This window comes from Peromyscus maniculatus, chromosome 13 (assembly GCF_049852395.1).
Source record: "Peromyscus maniculatus bairdii isolate BWxNUB_F1_BW_parent chromosome 13, HU_Pman_BW_mat_3.1, whole genome shotgun sequence".
NCBI lineage: Eukaryota > Metazoa > Chordata > Mammalia > Rodentia > Cricetidae > Peromyscus > Peromyscus maniculatus.
The window spans coordinates 19896996-19924893 of NC_134864.1; the positions used below are offsets into that span (position 1 = coordinate 19896996).

The following is a 27898-nucleotide window of genomic DNA, read 5'->3' on the forward strand; positions in this document are numbered from 1 at the left end:
GCCATCAGGTCAAGTACTCACATTTGAATCTGCTGGGCACCTGCCTTCCTTTCTCATCTTTACCTGATAAAAACTTGCCTGTCTTTCTGGACTGGCACTGCTTTCAAGATTTTCATTTTCTTTTCTTCCCCATTTATTTATTTTTGTACTTTGACATTTTGGTTGTGATGTGTGTAGGTATTGATTTCCTCACACTTCTCCTATTTGGAAATGGTTGGATTGTTTGGATGTGTATGTTAATATTTACAATCCACTTTGGAAAATTTTAGCCCTACCCTTTCATTTCTCGCTCTTTCTCCTCTATGTATCAGTTTATTTTAAAGAGTCAGTGGCATCCAGATTTCTCTGATACTGGTTTAGCTTTCCACCCTTTTTCTGTCTCTTAGTGGTTTACACTCTTTAACTGATATAACTTTGTCAGCTGGTTTTTTTCTTTCCCCCGTGAATTTTGAGCCTTTCTTACAAATTTTTCATATGATTGTATTATTTCTATTTTTTTTAAATTTGTATGTGGGTGTGTGTGACTTTAGGGCAATGCCCAATGTGGCCAGAAGAAGGTGTCAGATCCCCCAGATCTGGAGTTAACGGATAGAACTCAGATCCTCCATGACAGCATTACAGTCCCTTAACCACTGAGCCATCTTGACAGTCTCCCATCTTGACAGTCTCCCATCTTGACAGTCTCCCATCTTGACAGGCTCTGTTTTTAACTCCAGAACTTCCATTCGATTTTTTTTAATGTTTGTTCTCTGTTAATTCTCTATTTAACAAAATATTGCCATTATGTCTTCTTAAATTCGTTAGACATGGTTTCTCTTCGTTCTCTGAACATATTTTAATAGATTCTATAAAGACCATGTTTGCTAAGCCTAACATTGTACTTCCTCCAAAATCAGTTTCTATCACCTACTATTTTTCTAACACATGTGTACCATTTTTGGGGGAGAGGTGTTCTTTGAATATTCTTTTTTTTTTAATTTGAAACTCACATTAGATAATATAGGTAAGTAATTGTGGATACTCATGTCCCTCAGGGAGTCACTGCTGGGTTGTTTTGTTTTTACTTGTGTTTTTAACCATTTGTTTATTTGGCTAGTGGCTAATTCTTTGAGGCCTATTTCACTTGTACTACACAGCCTTAATGTTTCTGCCCAAGTCACTTAGACTCATTTTTATTTTTAGTCTACTTTCCCAGGATCTGCCTCTTCTTCAACAGAGGCTACTTGTAAGTATTGTGAGACAAAGTTTATGTTCAGCTCCTGTAGTCTGTTAGATTTGTACCCTTTACCACTGGGTAAAGAAGGGGGCTTAAGAAGTACTATTATGTTCCAGGACATCCATGACCAGGCAGGGATGAGTAATTGTAAAGCTCTCTGATTACTCTGGAGAAAGAATCACCTGGGACACGCATAGTTTCCCTAACTGCCAGGAGACATATAGCACCAGTGCTGTTTAAAGGGTGTGGCCCTTGGACCAGAGCATCTTAGTACTCAGCCAGCATCCAGTGCTAGTGCCAGGCAGCTTTCTGTGGGTTGATTGACCTGTGTCCAGTGTGAGTGATCTGAAGTCTCCTGCAAATCCTGTTCTGACTGCTTCTGCATAGCCTGCCCAGCTCAGGGCCGTCTTTCTGAACAAGACTTGGCTGTGATTCCAAGAGAGGTATGCTTGGCCATCTCCGACTACAGTTCTCTCTGTTACATTTCTGGCTGTGGCGCTGCGTTATACTTGTTGCTACTCGTACTGTGGAGCTACTAACACCCTCTTAATTATCCTCCACTGAATCCCCATTGTCTTCAAAACTCTCAGAACTGGAATTCTCCAAGCTCTGTTCTACAGAGTCTACACACTCCAGAAGAACTGTTTTCAGCCCTGAAGCACAGCAGCTTGGAGGAAGGACAGTGAGCTGCCTCTCTTGAAGAGACACCCTGGCTCCATGAGTGGGTGACGATGGAGTGTAATAAAAGGTATTAGCCCCTCTGTCTACACTAACCCCTCCATGTGTGCCACCTCCACGCAATTGAGACACGCACAACAGGGACTCCAGCCTTCTCAGCCTGCCATATCTGGGGTGGACCTTCTGTCCTCGGAGTAGAGGCTGGTGAACAATGGGATCCTTAGTCCTTTCAGCCACACTTTCCTCAACAGAGCTTTTGCTTTCACGGGGCTGGAGGAGAGAAAAACACGTATAACCTGCCGGCCTCATGGTCAAAACATGACGCCGTACTGGGTGCTTGAGGACCTCTTCGTGGCTACCTCTCTTCTCTTGGCCACACATGCCCAGAGTAAGAACCACCAGAAAAGAGTTTCCAAACACAGAACTTGGAGTGAGGAATGACTCAAATGCCACAGAATCCAGCTATAATCATACTGAATCATTTTTCTAGGATTTCTTGTGTGTGTAACCTTATGACAATTTCCGTAGATTTGAAACAGGATTTTAGAAATAATTTCTATGAGCTAAATGGCTGCCATACTAAGTGTTTTACCCCACCCCACCCCACCCCACCCACCCCCACTGATTCTGGTAACCCCTCTACACTCACATTTAACCTCCATTGCTGTTAGTTACAAATCCTAGAGTCACAGGCCATTCAGGAGTGTAAAGAGTTATCTAGTCTATTCCTTCTGCCTTTGGGCAGGATAATACCTTAGTCAGCCCAGATAGATGAAAATCTATACTGGTTTTGAAAACCTCCAGAGAAAAAACATTTCACAGCCTTCCTTAATAACCTAAATCAGTACTTAACAACTCTCGGTGCCAGGAATTTCTTCCTTGCACATAACCCAAAGCCCATGTGCTACAGTTTAAAGGCCCTTTTCTCATCATCTGTCCTGCAGGAGATAGAGAACAGCTGGCCAGCATACACCACACTTCCTCTTTAGGAGACACCAGCAGGAGCCTCTTAAAAAACTATATTTTCAATCCTCCTTTGCTTCTGCTCTAGGAATAAATAATCTTAATAGTTCCTCCTATTCTTTTTTTTTTTTCCAGTCCTCGAATAACCTCTCTGCTCTCATCTGAAATCTTTTCTCTCTGGTATTTGCCCTCTAGAGATTCACAGTATTTCTCAAGGTCGGAGCCCAGTGGCGCATGCCTGAGTGTCTCGGAGCACTGGTTGAATATGCACATTCTTTCCATCCTAGACTAAGAGACTCATGATCGTGGCTATGGATCTGGGCATCAGGACGCTTAGCAAATTGCCACAGGTGGTCCTGCGGTCTGTCCTGCCGAGGGGGCTCTGCGGTAGCTGAGCCCAGGTAGATGACAATCTGGGAGGAGAGACAGCCACTCCTTACTTGCACGGTAAAGTCACAGGGCCGCTTTGAAGAACTCGCTCAGGTTGCACCCCAGTCCAGGCAAAGCACAGTCTCCAGGGTGGCAGGAGGACCAGCAGTCTTTGCAGATGTCTCCTGCTGGATTCCAAGGGAAGTCAAGAGAATCTGTCAGTTCTTCAAAGCAAGGTTAATATTAGCATTTTATCCCAGCACTTCCTAGCACGAGGACTAGCACAGAGAGTGTTAAAGTAATGCTGTCTGGGTCAGGTGACTCAGATTTAAGCCTTCGTCCTACATCTATGTTTATCGGATATCCCATGTTCTTTCATCCATACCATGGAACTTTATAGAGACAGGTGGGCATGTGTGCCCTGGTGCTCCTGTGGAAGTGGGGACAACCTTGTGCAGTTGGGTCTCTCCTTCGATCTTCAGCTTGGTCCTAGGGATTCAACTCAGGCTGTTGTTCCAGTTTGTTCTGCTACAGTGGGGGTCTAACCCAAGGCCTTACACATGCTAGGAAAGCACTCTGCTACTGAGCTGTAGACCCAGCATAGCCTTTTTCCCCCTTACAATTTTAAGATGGTTCTGTATATTAGTAATTAACAGATTCTAAAAATAATTTGAAATAATAATGTGGGAACAAGATAGCCATAATCAAAATTGTGATCAACTCAGATGAGCTTTTTTATTCTTGTTTATATATGCATATTATATATATATATATTTAATATAAATATATCTTTTTAGGAAGAGAGAAGATATGTGCGCTGAAAACCACACCAGGTCACGCAAGTTCATTGTCTTCTTTTGTTTAACTGGGGTCTTAATGAACAGTCTTCCCACAGAGCAGGCACTTAAAAAAACGGGACAGAATCTCCTCCGGCATAGCAGTGAGCACAGTGCTTGCTCTAGCTCGGACTTAACTACGCATCTGCTGGACAAAGACACAATATTGAGTAATTACACTATGGTTCTCGTTAGCTCTTTAGATATTTTCACAACTAGGACATCTATTAAGTGCCAGTGGCTAAGGATAGGAATGGTATTGAGCAGAACTGAGCAGAGTGCAGCCAGTAATGGTAGAGAACTCTGTTCATTATGGTCAAGAGCTTGGAGCCCTTGTGCTCACTACCCTTAGTGATGAATCTAGATAGCAGATAGACCTGACATTGAACAACTCCAACTCTTTATGACAAATGATCTTCTAAGAAATTATATTTATGTTATTTTCACATTTTTCAACTTTATTTATATTTTATGTATGAAGGGTTCTGCATGTGTACCTGCTTGCCAGAAGAGGGCATCAGATTCTATTATAGATGGTCGTGAGCCACATGTGGGTGCTGGGATTTGAACTCAGGACCTTTGGAAGAGCAGCCAGTCCTCTTAACAGCTGAGCCATCTCTCCAGCCCCTTTCTACGTTATTTTTAACAAACTGTTTTTAAACAAAAATAAATGGATGTTGCAGATAGTATAGGTGTCTGTAAAATTTATATATATATATTTCCAGAACTGAACCTTTAGAATCATTATCTAGCTGTCTGATGACCATAGGAGATCTCATTTTGTGACTAAAATGAATTGACTAGTCATCAGTCTTTCCTGTTTTGTACACTCCCTTACAATTTTAATGTAACGGGGGTGGAAGAAAACACCCTAGGGTGCTTGTTTCCTTTTGTTGGTTTTTTTTTCCCCCAGGGGGAGTAGGTTTGGCATGAACTAAAAGGGTGTTTTATTTCCTCAAGTCAGTCCTAGAGTATCTTTCGTTTGTTTTCATAGGATGTGACTGCTACCAGGAAAAGCTTCTAAGCCATGTCCATCCAAGATGACTGAGACCAGTTTCAGCTGGCATATCTTAGCCTTAGCTGGGAGGACTCGAGCTCCAGTCTTTCTTACAGTTATATTCTTAAAATATACACCGAAGTCCACATTATCTTTATTCTATCTGTACAGTATGTTTTAGCTATAGTTTGACAGTTTATGTATGGAGACGCAGAGAGACTAATGCAGAATACCTTTCAAGGGAAAGTTTTGCATCCTGCAAAGCTGATGGCAGAAACCATGTCATTGACACAAGATTAATTCAAATACATTCTTTCAGGCCCTCGACTGAAAGATTTATGTATAAGATACACATAAAACCAGTCTGTCTACTAAGCCATGTATACATTTTTATTACCACATCCACTTTTTTCCCTATATGGTTTGAAATCTATATTAATCATTTTTCTTTCATCATTTGTTTTCTGTCTATTAATGTGTCAGTTACCTTTAAATAAACCAGAATATACAGGCTATAAAGCTTTTTATGTAGCAACACAGATTCTTGAAAATGTAGAACACTGTAAACTAAACAGTTGTCCAATTAGCAAATTTTCTAGAAAGTTCTATGAATGAAGTATTTTGGTCAGTAGTACTAACTTAACGCAGAGATGGTAATATTGAAGGAAAGGCTGGTTATTTGGGAAATCAAAATGTACAGTTAAAGTACTTACCTAAGAGTTTTGATAAAATAACAGAAAACCCATTGTCACTTAGAAAGGGGTAGGAGTGGGTAGGAATTGGCTAATTTGCCTAATTCTTGTGATCAGTTGTTCACATTGATGAAGTTCATGTTGATACCTCTTGTCAGGAGCAGATGGATTCACATCTCAACAAAATGTGAGAAGATACAGATGTACCTTGAGGAGTGTTGACAGCTGCTGTGACTCATTTCCACAGTCCTCCTCATTACAATTATTGCAGGATTACTGTTTTGAATTAAATTATTCCAGATTATGCCCCACAAGGCCTTATTTGATTTTATGGACTTAAGCTAAAAAGAGAGTCTTAAGAAACAGTTTTTTTTGTTTTTTTTTGTTTTTTTTTTTCATCAGGCCAAGCTGCATTTCTACCAAGCTGGAACATCCAAGAACTTTAGTGAACTCAGACACTGGCCCTGTGTAATCTGGAAAAGCTGCTTCTCTTCTGAAATCACCCAGCTCCAGCCTAGCAAGTGAGATGCCCCTCACTTAGCCAGTAGCCCACATGGATGCACACTCATGAACAGAATCAGGATTGTTGTTGGTTCATTTGTTTTGTTTTATTTATTTTTATTCTTTGGGGGCCCACCACCCAGATAAATACACAGATACTTATTCTTACTTATGAATGCCTAGTCTTAGCTTGGCTTGTTTCTAGCCAGCTTTTCTAACATAAATTATCCCATTTCTCTTTAATTATGTTTTGCTTCTGGGCTTTTCCCCTTTCTTTGTTTTTATCTCTTTCTTTCCTTTTTACTCAGTGTCTGGCTATGTGACTGGGCGGATGGCGCCTGGTATTCTCCTCTCCTTCTCCTTTTCTCATTCCTCCCTCTTGAGTCTAGATTTCTCCTCCTCTTTATTCTCTCTGCATGCCAGCCCCACCTGTCCCTCTCTCTTGTCTAACTATTGGCGGTTCAGCTCTTTATTAGGCCAATCAGATGTTTTAGACAGGCAAAGTAACACAGCTTTACAGAGTTAAGCAAATGCAACATAAAAGAATGCAATGCATCTTTGTATCATTAAACAAATGTTCCACAGCATAAACGAATGTAACACATCTTAAAGTAATATTTCACAACAAAGGATGTGTGAAGCATCACCAAGAATGAGCCTTCTTGAATTTTTGAATGAGCAATAAGCATTATTGCCAGGAGAGTCTTTTCAATAGTAACTGGGTGCTTTGACAAATTAGGATGCTTATGTGCAGGTACTAATCATCTTTATTGTTTTTTAGGAAAATTACTGCCTGTTTTATTTGTGAAAAAGAAATGGACTCTTCTAATGGTGATCATAGAAATTTTCTTCAAGGAAAGCATTGATTTGGACTTGCAATGATTTTATCATTGACCCAGTAACCCCGGGAGTACAAGGCCTCGGGTAAAAGCAGAGCTTATACGACAATTTAGTTTTCATCGGGTGAAATTATACTATAAATTCAAAAGATGATAAAGGTTATATCCATTGAATTAACATCTGAGATGATAAATACCATAAAACCACCTTTTAATATAATTTGCTCTTCTATTCTAGGATTTAAAAAATGATTGGTTTTAAACTTGATATATGATTTTAAAAATGTTTTTAGGGTTAAGTTCTATAGTTTCCTGAAGGGGGAAAAATCTTTGAGGAAATGCTCACACAAGATATTTTAAGCTGTTTCAGGTATCTTTGAGTGTACAATGGGGAGATTCTCTTTGCTCTAGATCACCAGAAATCTCAGATTTTTTTTTTCTTACCTCACAGGGAGGAAATCCAGAATCAGTAAAGAAAGGGACCAACTTTTGATTTAAGAAGCCTAGAATGACCATACCGTGTGGAATATTACACCTATAAAATACAATGTCCTTCCCTTGATAAACCTCATCATCTATAAATTTGACATTATTTGTATCAAATACATTAAGGCAGAAAATGTAAGCTGAATTGTTATTAAATTCCTGCAAATGAAGTCACTAAATTATAATAGTAAAGCATTACTATGCAAATTGGAGCTAATTTTATAATATCCCTATCTAATTATTTACAGTGTATGGAATTATGGCACTGTTAAGCAGGACAGGATGTTGTATGAAACAGTGTGTTTTTAATTTGAGCCATTTTTACTTCCTGTGATTTTTTTTTTTTTTTTTAGTTATAGTAAGCATGGAAAAGGATTTAGCATGGAGAAAACAAGGGCAGATGTCTCCTTCATTGTGTACTCAAGGACTTAGCTAATTAATATTTTCCATGTGCTTCAAGCGCAGAGATGGAGGTGCACAGAGCTTCCTTTTTTCCAGTCTTTATGAGATGTCGAGTAGAACAGTCTACAAAGATTTGCTCCAAGGAATATTTTTAAGAGATTTGTTTTGAGATGAAGGGTTCCTCGAGAGTGAGGCAGCCTGAGTGGGCCTAAGCCTCCAGCTGTGTTCCTCTCCAAAAAAGAGTTAGAGAAGGCAGCTCGCAACGTGGCCTCGCAGAATTACCTTCGAAACGGTACTTAAGGAAAGGCTTGGAGAAGACAAGACCACTTTCCATCCAGAGGAGAAATCACATTGAATAAACAGTTTTAGTGAAAGGTCGCTGAATGCTGCTTTAGAGGGACCTCCCTCTTCCTAGACAAGCAAACACCAGTGTTTAGATTCATTTACGGAGGGCCATTTACTTCCTGTTGCCCACACAATCTTAGTTTTACCCTTCCTATTACTCAGCAATTTCATATAAGCTAAACTGTCAGCATATGAGAAACATCTCTGCCAATGAGATTTTTTTTTTTCTTCAGAAAACCTCGCCAAGTTTATGAGCCAAGAAATAGCTGAATTATAATGCCTGGAACTTCAAAGAGAAAGAGGAGTGAATGGTACTAAATATTTCTGTAAAATATCTTTGAATTAAAATCAGCAAGGACTGATGGATATGAGAAGACCATAGTAAAAGTTTAGGGTGTGACGGGGTATGGTGTGTGAATACCTGGCGACGAGAATAGCCCATAGGTGGAACCTTCTTGCCTAGTTATTTTCCATTCTTAGCTTGTGAAAGTGACTATTAATTCAAGGGGGAAACATGTCAGATGAACAGGTCCTCACTGTTTTCTCTTGAGTTAATACATTTTGCTGCTTCTGGGAGCCACCTGTTTTTGAGGGGGTAGCAGAGCTCTTCTGAACCATCCCTATAAAAAAGTCCCTTGATCATCAATTATGTGAGAATAAGACAAAGTTTCCCCCATTCCCAATTCTTCCAATACCTTTATTTTCACTCTGAAACGACATGACTCTTACAAAGCCTGCAGGAAATGCTCTCAGTAACATTTTACCACTCCCAGAGGACTGTGCATTGCAGCAGACTAACAAGACACACTGCTTCCTAAATGTAGACAACAGCTTTATTCCAGGTATCATTAGGAGTTGAATTCGCTAGTAACAGAAACAAGATAGAACGACAGATTGAAGTGGTTGGTTTCTCCCACATGGAAGAAGTCTGGTGATAGGAGGCCTTGGATTTAGGGTGCTCCGTGGTCCCCTTCATCCTGCTGCTTCGCCCTGATTTGATCATAGTTCTCATCCTCCACTTGGCCTGCTAATCAAAGATGGCTGTTGCCATACTGGTCACATCCAGGCAGGGATGATTGGTGACCGAAAGGGATACAATTTGATGTTCTCCCTTTTTATATTATTTCTTCATAAGTTCTTCAGACAACTCTTGCTTACATAATACTTACTATAAGTTGTTATTCAGGAATATCCTTGCCCTAAGTAAATTTGGAGAATTTGGCATTCAGAAGAAAAAGTAGAGGGCTTAGGGTGTAGCTTTGTAATAAAGCATTTGTCTAAATGTTTGAGATAGAGGAGTCAATCTCCAGTGCCACTAAAAAATATTCAGGGGGATAGTTAATGGATAAGTCAAGTCAAGTTGTTGCTGCACCTCTTAAAATGCAAATTTCTCACAGTTCCCTTACATAGTTCATGCACTTACAAGCATGGTCATTGTTGTTAGCCCATTCTCACTACTTATAAAGATAAATACATTATCAATTCAAGGGCCTCAATTATAGTTAACATATGGAAATAAAATTCAATCCCATAAGCAAACTACCAATCATTCTTTGTTCTTAGCTATACTGAGAATGGCCAACTCATCCTGTATACCTTTGCTCATTAGTTATTTATGGTTAAGCGACCCTTAGTTTTCCATACTAGTGAGACACTAGATTGTCATGGATAACAAGATACAGAGAAAGCTGTTGAAAAATCTCAAATTCAACACCAATATTTGGAGTTTTTTTTATTCCTACTTAAATTATCGGTTGAATTTCACATATATGAAAATAAATGAAGAAACCAAATCCCATGCTTGTAGACAAACCCACACACAGAAGAAAATTATAGTTCATATAAGTGAAAATGGCAGAGGATTCTTTTTATTGCCTAAAAGAACTTGTCAAGAAAAGTGTCTTAATATCTCAGTGTGTTGGTGTGAATAATGTGGCATTTAAAGATGAACAAGCATGTGAATAACTTTTCTATTTCTCTCTTTCATGCTTCCTGGGGACCCTAATAAACTGGACTTATAAAGAGATAAATGCTGAAGTCTAAGGAAAGTCTTGGAAGTTTCCAGAAAGCATGTGGATTGTGCCACCAGAAGAAAAGGATGAAATGTCTGACTTTACAATAATCATGAATGGGATCCTGGGCCCAATTTTCAGTGCTACAGAAAAACACAGCACAACAAAAGAAAAACCATGAAACTCAAGAGCTGGTTATGGAATATCATGACTCTTCCCTTACATCCAGTAAGACCTCTTAAGGGTTCAGTCATAGCCTTTGCTCAAACCAGTTTAAGTCATCAGGACCTCCTCTTCCTCCCTTCCTTCCCTCCTTCCTTCCTTGATTCCTTTCTCTTTCTTTCTTCCTTCCTTTCTTTTCTTTTTTCTTTCTCCTTTCAAGTTTAATTATTTATTGACATTTTTATTTTATTCTTGAGATTATAATTATTTTTCCACTTCCCTTTCTTTCCTCCAGACTCTCCCACTCTCCCATGTATCCCTCCTTGCTCTCTTTCAAATTCATGACTTTCTCTTTTTTTCATTACTTGTCTCATTACATGTATGTATGCATATGTATAGACATGGATATTCCAAAATATATCCTGCTTAGTCTTTATAAGGTCACCTGTATGTATTTTTTCAAGGCTAACCAACATCTGGTATTGGATAACCAGTTGATGTGCTGCTCTTCCCTGGGAAAGACTATTTCTCCCAGTGTCAGCATCTCTCCGTTGCCTGTGGTTCTTTGTGGAGGGTTTGAGGGCTCATGGGCTTCCCCCCTTCCACTTTGGAACATCTTTTGTTGTCCTTGTTCCTCTCGTGTGGCTGAGACTTTATGGGTGGAGCTTCTGACATTACAAAGAGACACAATCTCACAGTAAACACCCTAATCCCCTGTCTCTTTCTGCTGCCCTCTTCAGCAATGTCCACGGAGCCCTAGGTGTGGGAGTTATGTAGTAGATGTATTCGTTGGGACTGAGCTTTACAACCCTGCATTTTGACTGATTGTGGTTTTCTGCCATGGCCTCTGCTGTTGCAAAGATAAGTTTCCTTAATATGGGGTGAGAATTACACTTATTTGTGTTTATAAGGACAAATACTTTGGAATGTAACTGGGGATTATGCTGGTTTAGCAGATGGGTTGTAGATTCTCCTCCAAGATCTATGACTTTATTAGCCCTGGATTGTTGGCTAAGTTTTCAGGACCAGACATGATTTCCCTCTTGTTGAGTGAGTCTTAAGTCAAGACCAAGTAGAGAGCTATTGGTTACCACCAAGGTATGTGTACCGCTACTGCATCCTTCAGGTTATTGTGCCAAGCTTGTCGTTGTTGTAGTTCATAGGCATCATAGCTGTGTAAAACTGTTGGTTGCTTCCCTCCTTTGGAAGCTTACATGTTGCCTTCAGCTACAATGAAAGCTAGTCTTCAGGGAAGAAGGATTCAGGTCAGTTCCAACTCGGTCCTCTTGGTCCTGTGCCTTAAGTCTATAATTTCTTCAGCAACAGGAATTTACCTTCCATCTATGGGTGACAACCAAGGGCAAAAAGCAATAGCCTGCATGTCTTAGTAGTACCTTCTACAATCTTGACCAACAATCGAGAAGAAGGATTCTCATGCCACCAGGGCCTCTTTGGTAATGAACAATAAACTTCATTTCACTTATGACTGCCTCCGCATCTCTGTCTTCCTGCCTCAGGAATGAGAAGCTTTGGGGAAAGGAATTAAACTTTCTAATGTTTGTTCTCTCATCTTTAAAATGTTGCAAAGATGTAGGAGGTGACATTAAGGATAGACCTGACATAGAGATGGTTTGAAAATGAGTTAGGCATCAAGACAAGAAGCAGAGGGGCTGGAGAGAGATGACTGAGGGAGTCAGAGCCCTTGGTCTTGTATAAGACTCAGGTTCTCGTGAACCCACGTGGTCGTTCACTACTATCCATAACCCAAGTTCCAGGGGATCTGCCATCTTCTTCTGACTTCTGTGGGTACCAGGTGTGCACATCTTGTACTTACATACAATCAGGCAAACACTCATACATACAAAATAAATATTTTTTTAAAAGGAAAGAAGCATAGAAACCATTAAGCAATGTTCTTAGTCTTTTATGGTTGTTTAGGAGAGAGGTGTGAGTCACTCATACATGTGCAGCAACAAAATTTTCTAGTATGCCATGTATGAATCATCAACTTAAAGTGTCAGTTTTGAAAGGAAAACTTAAATATGTTTAACACCACAATAATAATGAACAACACTTCAATCTCTTTTGATAGTTCATAAACTACTTTGCTATCTTGTATAGCCTGGCAATCATCAAGATTATAGGAGATGTTCATTGCATAGCCAAAAAGTAGTGGTTAACAAGGTATTTTGGTGAGTAAGAAACTGTATTCAGTTTCTTATCTGTATTATTTATTTAATTTTATTATCTGTATTCAGTCTAAACGTGGCTTGCAAGTGTTATCAACTAGTGTTTAGATCAAAAGGTTTCCACTAAGCCATAAGTACTTTCAGATCACACTTGGACTGTGCATCTCAAGTTGATGAAATTAAGAAGTCTGATCTACTCCATAGCAAACATTTCTATGGTCTAGATTTGTCACATATTTTTCTTACTTTATGTATTATATATATGACAAATGTCACCATGCCTGGGTTTGCTAAAAGCATAACATGATTCATGTGCACACATATGCATCTATGTGACATGCTTATTTTAACTAAATGCAAAGGGTTGATATAAACATCTGATATAATTGTCCTTCAAAGAAACAACTTTGTGGGGCAGCGGTGGTGCACACTTTTAACCCCAGCATTCGGGAGGCAGAGGCAGGTAGATCTCTGTGAGTTCGAGGCCAGCCTGGTGTACAAAGCTAGTTGCAGGACAGCCAGGGTGGTAACACAAAGAAACCCTGTCTCAAAAAAAAAAAAAAAACCTTTAAATTTTCAATTGATTCCAGAATTTGAAACTTATGTAAAATATCATAGGACTTTACCTTCAAAATGCCCAAAGGTCATGAAAGAAAACCATACTGATATTTGACAAATTACATTTCACTGAAAAACAGCACCACCCAGATAGCTCACTCACTATATCAATTTTGGTTTCAAGAAATTTCCCTCTCTCAAATGAAGTGCACCTTCATACATAAAAATGTGTCTTCTCAGAGGATGTTGGAAAGGTTCTGAAGGCAATTACAAAAAGGGAACATTTTAAAAAGGTTTTTAAATAAATGTACTATCGCAGTGTGACTATGGACTCCTGGAGGACTGTTCTGAAGTGAGAGACTCACAGGAGGATGAATCCTGATGGGTTTCTTTTTATAAAGCAGGCGTCTCAGGTATACCATCTGTTGAGCCTGCCTGATTCTGTCAGACAGGAATGTTTTCATCATGTCTTCCTCAGGGAGAATGCAAGGCACACAGACCAGGGGAGAAGCTTAGAGAGTATGGGAAAGCCATGTATCTCAGAATGAGGAAGCAAGAAAAATCAGAAGAGAGAAACAAAATGTAAGTGCTGAAAGACAAAGACAAGATGGGGCAGTTACTATGTTTCAGAATGTGTTAGGTATTACTCCGAATGCTCTTGTTGGTGATAATTGTCACTGAGCATTTACCACAGACCAATCATCATGCTTGTTACTTGGCAAGGGAGAGTTCATATAAGCAGTAAGCGCATCTAAGCAAGATGCCATTACTAAGTGCCTTCCAGAGGAGCTGGAGGAGAAACCTGTAAGTGAATGGCCTAGACAGCATTCAGATTCCTGTTTCTATGACTTGGAAGTTGTGATATGTCCATATCATGAAACAAACAGAAACCAGCACCTCAAGAGATTTTTTTTTTCAGCGAGTCAGCAAGTGCAGACACATCTAAGACACTTTCTCAGAGAATGTGGACCATCGGTCGCTCTGAGCCCATATCATATGATTCCTGGTGATTCCATCCCACGTTTTATTATGGCCTTGGACTTCCTCTTGAGAGCTCCAAGCACATGCCTGGGAAAAAAGGGAAGCACCAACTCAGTGCCCAGTCAATGAGAGTGACACCAGATAACCACAGTGGTCCTAGAGTGCTGTTTTATTTGATTAGCCTCCCTTCTAATACTGGAAAAAAAAAAAACTTTCTGCTTAAGTTTCTGGATCATGATTATTTCCCCCCAGGATCTTAATGCTGCCTATGTCATGATAGCTCACCATTGGGAATAAACTGAATATTGAGAAACTTCTCTACAGATTACAGTTTTTAGATTGACTTTTTTTAAGTTAGCATACAAAAAAAATGGGCTTCATTGTGGCATTTTCATATACATGTCTGTCTTAGTTAAGGTTTCCAATTATAGCACCCCATCCATAACTATCTATTCTATTTCCCTTTCCTGAGCTCTGTTCTTCCTCCAGCCCTTTACTGTATACTTAACCTCAGTGGTTCTATGGGTTGTAGCTTGCTTATCTTTGACTTAACAGCTAACATCTGCGTATAAAGGATTTCATACCATATGGGTCTGGGTCACCTTGCCCAGGATGATTTTTTTTTTCAGTTCCACGCATTTACTGGTGAATTTCATGATTTCATTTTTAAATGGTAGAATACTATTTCATTATGTAAATGTACCACATTTTCTTTATCCATTCATCTGTTGAAGGACATCTAGGTTTTTTTTTTTCCCCCAGTTTTCTGGCTATTGTGAATAGAGAAGCAATGGCCATAGCTGAGCAAGTGTCTCTGTAGTAGGATGAAGCATCCTTTGGGTATATGGCCAAGAACGGTACAGCTGGATCTTGAGGTGGATCAATGTCCATCTTCCTGAGGAACCTCCACATTCATTTCCATATTGCTATGTGAGTTTGCAGTCTGAACAGCAATAGATGGGTGATGGATAACTATTTGAATTCCCTTTCACCAATCATAGAAACTAAGCCCTCAATAAATGAATTCATGTCTGACCATTACACACACATCTTAACACCAAGTGAGGGATTCCAACTGAGCATGTGCAGCTGTGAGCTACTACTACACAGAGGCAGAATGTACACTTCCATTCTTGCTCTTTATCAAAGCGTTGTGCTCTTCATTCTGTCAATTGATACCGGATATAACACACACACACACACACACACACACACACACACACACACACACACACTATTGGGGTTCCTACAAAAGAGGTATTAGAGTGTTTCTCCTCCTCAACCTCCTTCTCCTCTTCTGCTTCCATCCCGTTTAAATCTCCATCCTTAGGCAATCCAGGGTATATCCCACAGGAATCCAGTTTCCAATTAGTCTTTTTGCTCCATGAAAACCCTATCACGGGTTCCTCAGATTTTAATACCTAGACAGATGTATGTGCTCTATTAAGGGAGAAGTGCTGTGGAACGTGGTATGCTGCGTGCCAAGATAATCTCCTATTCCATAGACGCCGATACTCAGTTAGTCTTGGTTGACTAGGCAATTCCCATGTAGCTTTTGCTTAATGTCTGAGTAATTGGAGGGAGAAGGACTTTGGTCTATCTTTCTCCTTTTGTGACTTCCTCCTTTTGCACTTTATTTGAGATTATGAGTGAGTGTGATTTCAGATGAGAAACATTTAACAGTGAGTCAGGGAGATGAAATTTCACTGAGACGCAGAACACAGGAAGAGAAAATGTGTGAAAACTCACGTTGACTGGGTTGTCTTGGTAGCTCGTAAAGCAGAGAAAGGAAATTCCCTCACAGTGGGTTTTAATAAAATTGGCAAGCTGGGATGTGGGGCTGTGTGAGAACACTGGTGAGGAATAGAGGATGGAAGGCAAGTGTAGGACTCATAAGGAAGGTCTTTCTTATCTTGGACATGTTTCCCCCTGCACCTAATTTATTCTTCAGATGAGTTCCCAGATGAAAACCGGTTTCCTATGAATCTGCAATAATAAATTTAAAAGGGTAGGAATATATCTTCCAATACAAGAAGTAAATCAAATACCAGGCAGTATTATGCCTTGGCATTAGAGATTTCTATGAAGAATATGCACTTATCTATGTATAAACTAAAGAGTATATGGGAATTCAGATTCCCTGAGGAGATAAAGTGAAGCAGGGTCATTACTTAATGAAGAGACTCATTATGCAATTACATAAAAGTCACACTTTAAGAGATTTATAAATATTATTTTATTTTCATGCAACTTCTCCAGACTTTTTAAGTTGGCCATGTAGAGCATGACCACCACATGATGGCCACAGAACTCCTATTCCCTTATTCCTCATTTTATCAGTGAGCTATCACTTTCTTATTTGTTTTGTTACTTATGTTCTGTTTCCACCTACCACTGTCTTGTTATTAACAATGTAGCTCAATGGTAGAGTGTCTTCCTAATATTTCCAAGGCCTCGAGTTTAATCTCCAGTGTGTGTGTGTGTTCTTGTACACACACACACACACACACACACACACACACACACACACACATGTGTATCATGAACACTTAGAACCATTTGTGGTACCCATTAGGTACTCTGTAATTTGTTTACTGAATAACAAATGACCTTGAGAGGCTGGGAGAGTTTAAGTTACATGAATAAACCACGGGAATCACAGCTGGCAGCCAGTCTGGAGATCCTTCATCTATCACTGCTACAGTGGCTCTTGTTGGCTTAGCTATCATGGTTAGTATGCAAGAGGTGACGTGCCTCCAGAGGAGACTGCTGAAGACCAGCACCCAGGACATTGAACGCCCCTACGTGCCAGCATTCACATTGGGAATTCCAGGAAATGTTAGGGAACATAGCTGATGTAACCCTTACTTTTGAGAAATATATGGTAAAGTCCCTTTCCAAATTAAGGCCCATGGCCTTCAAGAGAGTCAGCAGATTCCAGAGTGAGGGTCCAGCAACTTCAGCCTCTATGGAGTGCTTTGGATTTCTGTAGCTGGATCAGAAAAGGTATACCGGAGAACCCTGCTAGAGATCCAGGCTGGCTGACTGCTAGGAGGGGAAGGTCGCTTTCCTACAGTGCTGTCCATCACCGCTTCCTTCTCTTCCAGGGGAGATCACGGGCTTACGCACAAAGTGTGGACAACATGCCTATTTTGTCTCAAAATATCTATTAAGAGAGGGGAGACAATAACCTAAATCCTGTGCCCTGGCTTGCACTTGGTTGGGGTGGGGTGGGAGGGGGCAGGCAGCCCCTGCTGTTCTCAGAGGGGTCCCTCCTAGAGCACTGCTCGTATTAACCACTTCCCTGTTTTGTCCCGATCTCGTTATCTGTTCTTGTTAAAATCTTTATTATTCATGGATGCAAGAAAAAAAATCCCATCATTAACCCATCATAAATATTCATAACACTTTGCAATTGTATGCATTTCATTTAGCCACTTGGCAAAACTTCTCTGAAGTACTCAGGTTTTAAGGAAATCTGGCTAATGAGACTAGAGCCCAGGAAATGCAGGGTGGCCTTTCTACTCTGTGTTATTTTATTTTAACCTGAAAACAAATGCAAAATATAAATAATAATTAAAAGAGATAAGCAGGGGAGGTGCTCACTGGCAAAGAAGAGCCGCATATCCCCTGGCTTTGTCTTGATTGTGTTCTTGTGTCTAGCGGAAGATAAGCGCAAACTCTGTACTACAAGAGAGGGATTCTGAGTTTGAGCTACTAATGGGTTTATCCAGAGGCCTATAGAGGCAAGATAAATCCTCTGCTTTGGTAAACAGGGACCTTTCTTCTCATGGTCGGTACAATTACTGACGTCAGGTTGAGGCAGAGATAAGAGTGGTCCTTTTCGGGGACTTATTTTACCAGGCAGCCATCCCAATTTTAGTGTCTGAGAAAGTATTATATCCATCTCACTCTTCTTCTTCTTTCTTCTAATCCACTTTATCTGAACTATGCGCTCTCCCATCAATATGGAGAGCTTTGTGTGGAAGTGAAAGAAAACCCAGGACATTTCTACTGCAACCAGATGGAATTGGAATAATGTACTTCCCCACCGCCATCCCCTCCCAGTGGGGGAGAGCTTTTGTCCCATAAATTCTTGCCTTGAAATTTCTTTCCTGCCTTTCAGCTGAAAGAGTCTTAACCACTGAAAAGGAGCGTTTAAATGGTATGAGCTTGTAGAAGAAAATATGTATACCAGTAGACGTGGTCCCTTGCCTGCACTTGTTTAGGATTCTTCCACGCCACTACTGACGACGTTTATGCTCCATAATGAGTTGCTTTTCCAGCATAACGGCTAACAGGTGCCGGAGAACGGTGGGAGCATTTGAAATCGCTCAGCAAGTCCCACTTCCCCTGAGGGTTTTCGGCAGGGTAGTGTAGCTGGAGGGCTTCTCTCCAGGTTCCCCAAGCCCCGCAGTCCCACAATCCACTTATAAAATAATCACTCAGACGCTTATATCACTTATAAACTGTATGGCCGTGGCAGGCTTCTTGCTAACTGTTCTTTTATCTTAAATTAACCCATTTTTATAAATCTATACCTTGCCACGTGGCTGGTGGCTTCTCAGCGTCTTTACATGCTCTTCTCCTGGCGGTGGCTGCAGTGTCTCCCCCCTCAGCCTTCCGCTTCCCAGAATTCTCCTCTCTCCTTGTCCCACCTACTTCCTGCCTGGCCACTTGCCAACCAGTGTTTTATTTATATATAGAGCAATATCCACAGCAGGGTAGAGACAAGTTACCACCAGTGCAAGCACTAGACTGGCTGGTGGCATACATCACGTCGTTAGGAAATGTCACATGTTAATAGGGAGCACACCAGATTCCCAAGCAGAGGACCAATTAAGGAAAGTCCTCTGTGGTCCGGTCCTGTGGAATTAGACCGAGTTCTTCCAACTATTGATCCTTGAGCTCGTTTGCGGTGGCGTTCGGGCGGCCGTCTCATTGTTTGTTGGACCATCTCGAAGACTCTAATTAGAGTCTTTGGTAAGCTGTCCCTCTGCTAACTGGTACGGGTTATCATCCGGGAGGAGAGACTCTTCCCACTATTTATTTTATATTTGACCCCATAGAAAAGATCTGTAACTTCAAGAAAATTAAGTGTGCTGTTTTATAGGATTCATTGTGTCAAATTGTATGTGACCTTTGAAATAGCGCACATTTCTTCAGTGTGTTATATATTAAAATTCAAAATCAGGTCTTAAATTCTAGTAATATTAATTACTCCCACTGTGCCTCCCTCCACTGAGCTATCTTCAAAACCTTCTTAGCCCATCATATTTGCTTAGTAAAGCATTTTGCTTGCAAGGAACTATGATTCACTCAGTGTCACTCAGGTAATGAGGGCTTATTTTAAGGGTGCCTATGCTGTTAATGGAGCCAGAATCTCACAAAATCCTCCAAGTAGAAGGCAGACAGTGGCCTGGCAGTGAATCCACTGCTGCCATGAGATAGTGACTCTGAGTTTAAGTACGTGGTTCTAAGGAACTGAAGAGCTGGTGCAAGGCTTTGCCAGAGAGATGTATCAGGGATCACGATGCAGACCTGCTCTGTTTTCACTCGTTCCGATGTCTCCTGACTCACTCTACTCATATTACCTCTTAAGAGGGGCATAGCATGGTCCCCAATAGTTCCTCATAGGAGGAGAGACATTTGTCTTCTTGTTAGAACATGATAGAGGCTGCTGACCTCTGTTATTGCTTGCCTTTCTGTCAGGTGCCCATTCTCTGTCCAGTCAACTAGCCCATGGATGAAATGACCAGCATATTACATAGCTTCCAACAGCTTCATTATACTTCCCCAAGTGGACCAGATGGCAAACTTTCTAGCTCATGTGAACAAGCTCAACGTGGAGCTTTTCTTGGGTGGGGCCAGCCTCCTACTAAAATGTCCACTGGGCTTAGCTTCAGTGGTGGGGTGTTGTAAGTGCTGCTTCCATTATGCGATATTTATGTTCCTTTTCACTGTGGGTAGTTTTGGGTGAAGTGACATTGATTGACATTTACATACTGTTTGATACCATTTACTTGTCAATGGGGGAATTCTTGAGGATTCCGGGTTCTAAGACATAGATAGTAGGTTTCATTTTCCCCTTTCCCCTTTCTAGATTTTTCTTTTCATTAAAACAAAACAAAACAAACAAACAAATGAAAAACAACCATCTGGGCACGATGGCACATGCCCTTAATCCCAGCACTCCGGAGGCAGAGGCAGGTGGATCTCTATGAGTTAGAGGCCAGCCTGCTGTACAGAGTGAGTTCCAGGACAGCCAAGGCTACACAAAGAAACCTTGTCTTGAAAAACAAAAAAAACAAAAAACAAACAAACAAACAAACAAACACACAAAAACCCAAAATAACAACTAAAAAGTTATAGCAAAGTCAGCAATCCAATATGATATGCTGCTGTGACCTCCCTCTCCAAGTCTTTCTAACGTACTGGAGTTGCTTTCCTTGGTAGGAAGGAATAAAACCCAGGGACAAGCTGTTGGTGAGATGAATTTGCTTTCTGGTTTTCAGAGAGATTCACGCTTTTTTCCACATGGGAAGCTAGACACCTCCCTTCAAACTCCTCCTCCTACACTGTGTGCTTCTCAAGGTCTGGAACAGGTAACACAGATATAGGGAGGAGAGAGGTGGAAACAGGCATGGTGGCATCCCCTGCTCCCCACAGAGCAATCACAGGCGCACTGCATGACGATGCTTCAGTCTCCCTGGTGTATTTCTCCAGCGGAATCGACTGTCTACAAATTACCAGGGCACCAACATTCTGGGACCACAGACATGATCCTAGAAGCACAAACATGGAACACCAAGTACAAGTTTGTGCTGGACAGAGACCTGTGCCAGCATGAACTGTCACCCACCACTTAAGCCCCACTTTTATCTGTTCCTGTTCGTCTATGTATATGAAGACAGAGGAACTTAGACAGAAGCCCAGAAAACACTACAGTGATTGAAAACTCAACTTTTGCTTTTGTAAATCTCCCATAAAAAAAAATGTGTGGCTGGGCGGTGGTGGCACACGCCTTTAATCCCAGCACTCGGGAGGCAGAGGCAGGTGGATCTCTGTGAGTTCGAGGCCAGCCTGGTCTACAAAGCGAGTTCCAGGAAAGGCACAAAGCTACACAGAGAAACCCTGTCTCTAAACCACCACCCCCCCAAAAAAAGAAAGAAAAAGAAAAAACAAAACAAAATGTGTGTTAGCCAATTGTGGTGGTGCATGCCTTTAATCCCAGCACTCAGGAGGCAGAGGCAGGTGAATGTCTATGAGTTAGAGTGCAGCCTGGTCTACAGAATAAGTAAGTTACAGGATGGCCAGGGCTATTACACAGATGAATCCTTTCTCAAAAAACCAAAACCAAAACCAAAAAAGAAAGAAGAAAGAAAAGAAGGAAGGAAGAAAAGAATAGCATATCAATTCCTTCCTGGCAAGTCTTTTCCTTATTTTTTATTTGGTTTGGTGTGGTGGTATTGTGTTCTCCAAAATATTGTGTACCCTAATCAACTTATCTGGGGTCAGAGAACAGAACAGCCACTAGAAATAGAGGCCAGAAAGTGGTGGCGCACACGCCTTTAATCCTATCACTTGGGATGCAGAGATCCATCTGGATCTCTGTGAGTTTAAAGCCACACTGGAAACAGCCAGGCATGGTGACTCACACCTTTAATCCCAAGAAGTGAGCCTTTAATCCCAGGTAGTGATGGCAGAAAGCAGAAACGTATATAAGGCGTGAAAACCAGAAACTGGGGCCGGTTAAGCTTTTGGGCTTTTGAGCAGCAGTTCAGTTGAGATTCATTCCAGATGAGGACTCAGAGGCTTCCAGTCTGAGAAAACAGGATCAGCTGAGGAGGCAGCTGTGGCTTGTTCTGTTTCTCTGATCTTCCAGCATTCACCCCAATAACTGGCCTCAGGTTTGATTTTATTAACAAGACCTTCTAACATTTGTGCTACAGTTTGGGACACTGCCTCTAGAAGATTATGTTTATATAACTAGTTGTCAATATGTCAGTTACCTTTGCTTATTTCATGTCTGTCTTCTGCTTCTTCATCTCATTCTACAGGGTGTTTGTCAATAGCTGGAGAGCCTAACTTTCTCTTTCCATGGTGCTGTCAGAATTGGGCCAGAGAAGTATGATATGTGTGTCTGCTTTGAATAGCCAAGTAAAGCAGGCTGATGTTCCCAGTAGACTGAGTACATAATAAGTCTTGTGGGCAGGATCAATGATAAAAGGAAGAGAGAGACAGAGGCAGCAAGGGGGTTGGGGTTGGGGGGGAGTAGGGTAGACTAAGATGAGGACAGCCAAACAGATTCCAGCGAAAACTGGTTCAGTTTGCTAATGAATGCACTTGCTAGTACTGAATTCCTGATCCTCTCTTCACCTTTCAAGTCAAGTTAAAAAAAAATTGATTCCATGCCAGTTACAAGGGGCAGAGCTGTCACTTATCAGGGAGATTAACTCGCTTTGTTGAATACTGACAGGGTCTAAGGAAGGGCAGAAACCACTCAGAATGGAGGCCCCACTCTAATTCATGGTAACCTCAAAATCAGAACCAGAAGTGAACCAAGGGTGTGCAATTTATGCCAGCTCCAAGTCCAGACTAATGGAACCCTGAAGAATGAGAATATAAGGAATTCCTAAACTGAGAAGAATTTTGGTCATCTCTGAAGAATCTTTAAGTGCACACTGGTTAGACTTTTGAAGGTATGGGCTCTAGTCCTTCAGCCTCAGAGTCATACACTTCCATGCCGCGCCAGCTACACCAGTCAAAAGAGGTTAATTCTAATAATGGCCTTGGAACATTGGGTCACTCTCTGGGTAGGGAATAAGCATAATTGAAGGAAAGACACCAAGGGTCCCTAATGCCAAGTGATGCTTCTGCCAGAGCAGATGGTTTCCCTGTGCAGCTGAGCTCTGGGAAGTCTCTACAGTGTGGTCAGATACGTGAATATTGTCGTGCTTGGCTGGCTGTTCCCCAGCATGATTTCTTTTAACTGCCACATTTTTGCCCTATGGCTCTAGATGTTATCAGACTGATTTCAAATATGTCTAACATGATTCCCAGTGTCCTTTCAAATGCCACATTGCTCAGAACAGACAATGCCTCAGAAAAAAAAAAAAGCTGCTATGAATACATAAAACTAGAGAATGTAAAAAAGTCTGAGTGTGTTTATGTGGTGTGATGGGGTGGTGGTGGGGGGGGGGCGGTGGGGGAGGGCGAACACCTGAAGGAAGTGACCGTACAGAGTAGAGTTGGTTTTCCCTTCTCCTCAGGTTTGGCACCTATGAATTCAACCAACCACTGTTTGGAAATGCATCTGTACTAACAATGCAGACTTTTTGCTTGTCATTATTCCCACACAGCACAAGAACTATTTACAGAGCACTTACATTGCGTTAGCTATTGTAAGGAGTATAGATATGATTTACAGTATGCAGGAGGATGCCTGTGGTTTCATAAAAACACTACAGTGTTTTATATACAGCTCTTGTGTATCCAGATATTGATTTCTACATGAGTCCTGAATTCTGTCTAGATACCTAGGATTAATTAAACGTTTCCCAACTTTCAGAGATAAATTTGAATACATCCTAAGGGCATGTGATGACTTGAGAAATTAGAGAAGAAAGTTACATTGAAGAGTAAACTTCTGTGGTAAACCACTGACTCACAAATAAAAAGTATTTGGAAAGCTGCCCAGTCCCTTTCTCCCGATTGCAGGGCTTTGGAAATTTCCTTTAAAAAGGGATAAACATGTCATTTGTTTTTCTTTCAGCCCTGGCTTTTAAGTTCTTAGGGATGGGGAGTAACAGACTGGGACCTCTGTCCAAATCCTAGGCGAACTTTCTTGTCCTTCTTTCCCAGAGCTACCTGGGTAAAGCAGTTTGCAGGGCTCTGTTCCTCTAGGGAGGGGAGATGACAATCCACCCTTTCCAGTTAATTCTTCCAAGCTTGTTGGAAAGAGCCATTGGTTTATATTTTATTCTTCATGCCTTTGAGATCTCGGGATGAAATACTCTCTATAAACCACAAAGCCTATTACTATTTTAAGTACCTGCATCTTCCAGAAGGAACACGCCGGCTCCCCGCAGGAGAAATAAATGGAGTCGGCTTTCGGGCTGGCACACTGTCTTTAGTAAAAAATAAAGAAAGACACAGATTGTCCTGTTCTCTCTGCTGTAGAAAATGTGTCTCGATCTAGTAAAGCAGAACACATATTTCAGAGGAGGTACTTGTCACACTCTGCTACACAAATCACAGGGCCTTTCCCAGCACATGGAAAGGGTCAAAAGAAGAAAAAAAAAAGCAGGCTTTGAACAGACACAAAAAAAAAGAGTGATGATAAAATTCACTTTCAGGGATGTGTGTGGAAATAAACTTGTTCTTTCTCTTGTTTTGGGGTGTTGTTTCATGGGTTTAAGGCAAAGAAAATGGCAGTGGGCACCCACATTTCAAACCCATGTACATGCAGTTTGAGGAAGCACCTGGTACTTGTGAACAAAACAGCGGGCAAAAATATTTTGTTCTATTTTCCCATTGTCATATCTCTTTGAGATGTTTTTCCCCTGTCCCTCTCTTTGTATTCTTGACAGGATTGACAAGCATCCGTGTGTTACCAAGTAACATGAAGTTCTTGCTTGAATAATCACGATGGAAATCCAGGGTATTTCAAAGCGCATTATTGACTCAGAGAACCACCCACTAGATTGAATTCTTCTGATTAACATTGATTGACAGCATCCTTGAGGTGGTGCTTTTACACCAAATGGTCGGTCAGGTCTGCTGATGCCCCTGCTTTAGCTCTGGCACCGGTTGGTGTCTTTGTCTCAGCTCTTATGATGTGGGCTGTGGTTAGGAAGGGTTCTCTCATTGATGGCACAAACACACACACACACACACACACACACACACACACACACACACACACACACACACACACACACAACCTTCCTGTTCAACTAAAGACCAACCAAACCAAACAAAACCATAACAACAAAAAACCAAAAGCTCTCAGCAAATGACAAGAAGAGAAACTAGCAGGGATTGTTTTTCTCTTTTCTTTTCTTTTCTTTTCTTTTCTTTTCTTTCTTTTCCTCTCTATCATTCACTGGCCTTCAGCTTTGGTACTAATAGTGCTGTCATTGGCTGCAATATGGCAGAGCTCATGGCATGCTCAGAGTGAACAGGGGGATATATTATATAAGCAATGAAATCATGCTTCCCTTTCAGTGTGTGCAGAGGCCTTTGAAAAGAGAGCAGCAACCTGTGATGAAGATAACAAATGATTCCTTATGTTGGGGCAGGTTGAACATGAGGCCACTATTACTATTTCTTCTCCTTGGTCCTAAGGAGTGAGTCCAGAAATGCCACATGAAAGGGGAAAAAAACAAAAACAAAAACCTGCATTCTGCTTGGAAGCAGGAAGGAGAGTGAAGGCTGACCTGGAAATACTATTTGCACAGTGAACCCAGGATTTGTAACTAGGTACTAAGTTTTTCATGAGTCTGCACACTAACTAAACATTTGGTAAAGCCTTTGATGGTTTCCTGTACAATGCAAATTCCCTGTCTTTTTCTTCATCTTTTTAAATCCGAGGCATTCCCTTATTGTCTGTATTTTAAGCAAGGAACAGAAGTAATACAGCTTCACCACTCAGAGTCAAGCCGTAATAGCTCCATCTTAAAAATAGGCACATGCATGTATTAGCCAAGGAACAACTTAATAAAATGGAATGTATCACACTAAAAACTGACAGACAATACTGGTCTGATTAGTTATTTATGATTTTTGGAATATCTCTTTTCCAAAGGGACAACAGAATGCTTTCCACAGCAGTTTTACCGTTCTTTCTTAAAGGATTGTGATATTATTAGCTGAACATGAAACTAAGATTTGCAAAAAAAAAAAAATCTCTAAGAAGCTGTTTTGCAAACAGTTCCCATGAAACTGTTGTGATCAATGAACAATTTCTCAGAAATACTTGAATTTTTATAGCACCTATATTTACTATTTATTCCTATGAGATCTGAGATTCTAATATATATGTGTTTTATTCACAAAACACATGGCAAACTAGATACTAAATGTCCCCTGTGATACTTTATTTTCAGCACCTGGGATGACCACAAATTCCAAATGTGTTGTTCCCAAAACTAAGTGAGGTTCCTGTGACACTGTGCAATGGCCCGTCGGATCTGCTCCAGCTTGCTTTATCATTAGTGTGGCTAGCACTCTGCTGAGAACGGTCTCCTCATCTGAAGCTCACAGCTATGATCAAATTGTCCATCAGTCTGCAGATTTCATCCTGTGCTTAGCTCCCTTAACCATGTGTGTGTATGCTTGTGTGCCATGTTTGTGTGTGTGCCATGTGAGCGTAGTCTCTACCTTCACTGAGAATCTGGATTGTTTAATGTAGACATAACCTTGGATTCAGGAGGAGCTGTAAGATTTCTATAAAGTGGAATCTGAAATTGTCATCTCTTTCACTGCCCCTATATCCTCAGGGGGAGAAACGACAATTTCTGTAGACCAACATATTCGAAATGCATTTAGCAACACTCATAATTGTCTTTGGGTTCTCTCGTGTCCATAGGCAGCTTTATGGCAACCATGAAAAGTCACTTCATAACCTCATCTCTCTTAAAGCCTACAGTGGCTTTTCAATTTGGTAACACACTTCTAATCTCATTTTGACTATTGTTTAGATGATTTCCTTAGAGTTTCTAATCTTAAAATTCCCAACTTTCCTCACCCACTCAACACACAAAACAAAATTTAAAAAAAAAATCTACCTATTTGTGCATGGTATAAAGACCTAAATTTTACACTCTTACCTATACACTATTATTGCTAAGTTTCCATGTAAAGTCGGCCTCACGTTGTAGAATTTGAAAGTCCATACTGTGAAGATCGTTCCCCACAGCACAGACTGAAAACAACGTCATGATTGCTTCAATGCTTTGGAGGATGATGGCGAAGATGGTAATGATAATGTGATGCTGTTCTGGTTAGAAACGTCACATATGTAGTCCAGTTCATCTTGTTATGAACAATGTGTGTTGTTTTTCATTGTATAATACTGCCACTCTTGGTTAAAAAAAAAAAAGTTACACTAAATTATTAGTGTTTAGTGCCCCGCCAAACAATTACAGTAGGAAGGTCTCTGTGGGCATGATGTGAATATCAGATCATTAAAGCCAAGTTATGAAGAACATGAGGTATCTATTATGTCATGTATTTGCTGGTTTTCACTCTACAGATGGAATTTTCTGTCTTTTTTTTTAATCAATGTATTCCTCAAAGACAAAAATACTTATCACTCAGCTGCAAAGTGGGCTGTACACTGCCCAATGGGCAAAAACATCAAAGGACAGCGACAAGTCATGTCTAAAATGTCTTCACATTCAGATAAGTAAACAGAGTCCTAGAGATACCATGCCATTTGCCATGGTCATACCATGTAAGTTAATTCTTCCTTGATGATGAGAATCGAGGTTTTGGCTGTACAGAAAGGATTACTTCTAGTGATTCTTCTAAAGTGGAAGATGGCTGCTAGAAAAATGCTTAGTTGGCCTTTTTCTTGGTGGGATAGAAAAATATGAGTAATAAAAAACAGAATGTGTATACTCCTAATGTGCCTACGTCACGTAGGGTGCAAGGCTTGGCATAGTGC

General features: G+C 40.8%; 1 long non-coding RNA gene across 3 annotated transcripts; it reads left to right on the forward strand.

Moving 5' to 3' along the window:
• The first annotated feature begins 1854 nt into the window (after nucleotides 1-1854).
• On the forward strand, nucleotides 1855-13827 carry LOC121821964 (uncharacterized). Of its 3 annotated transcripts, XR_013043989.1 has the most exons (6): nucleotides 1855-1964; nucleotides 6154-6272; nucleotides 7034-7176; nucleotides 8558-8635; nucleotides 10348-10564; nucleotides 13724-13827. It is a non-coding gene; the product is annotated as an uncharacterized LOC121821964 (long non-coding RNA). The 3 variants fall into 3 exon arrangements; XR_013043988.1 differs by lacking the exon at nucleotides 13724-13827 and having other exon boundaries at nucleotides 10348-10937; XR_013043990.1 differs by lacking the exons at nucleotides 1855-1964; nucleotides 13724-13827 and adding an exon at nucleotides 4024-4059 and having other exon boundaries at nucleotides 10348-10937.
• The last annotated feature ends 14071 nt before the right edge of the window (nucleotides 13828-27898 follow it).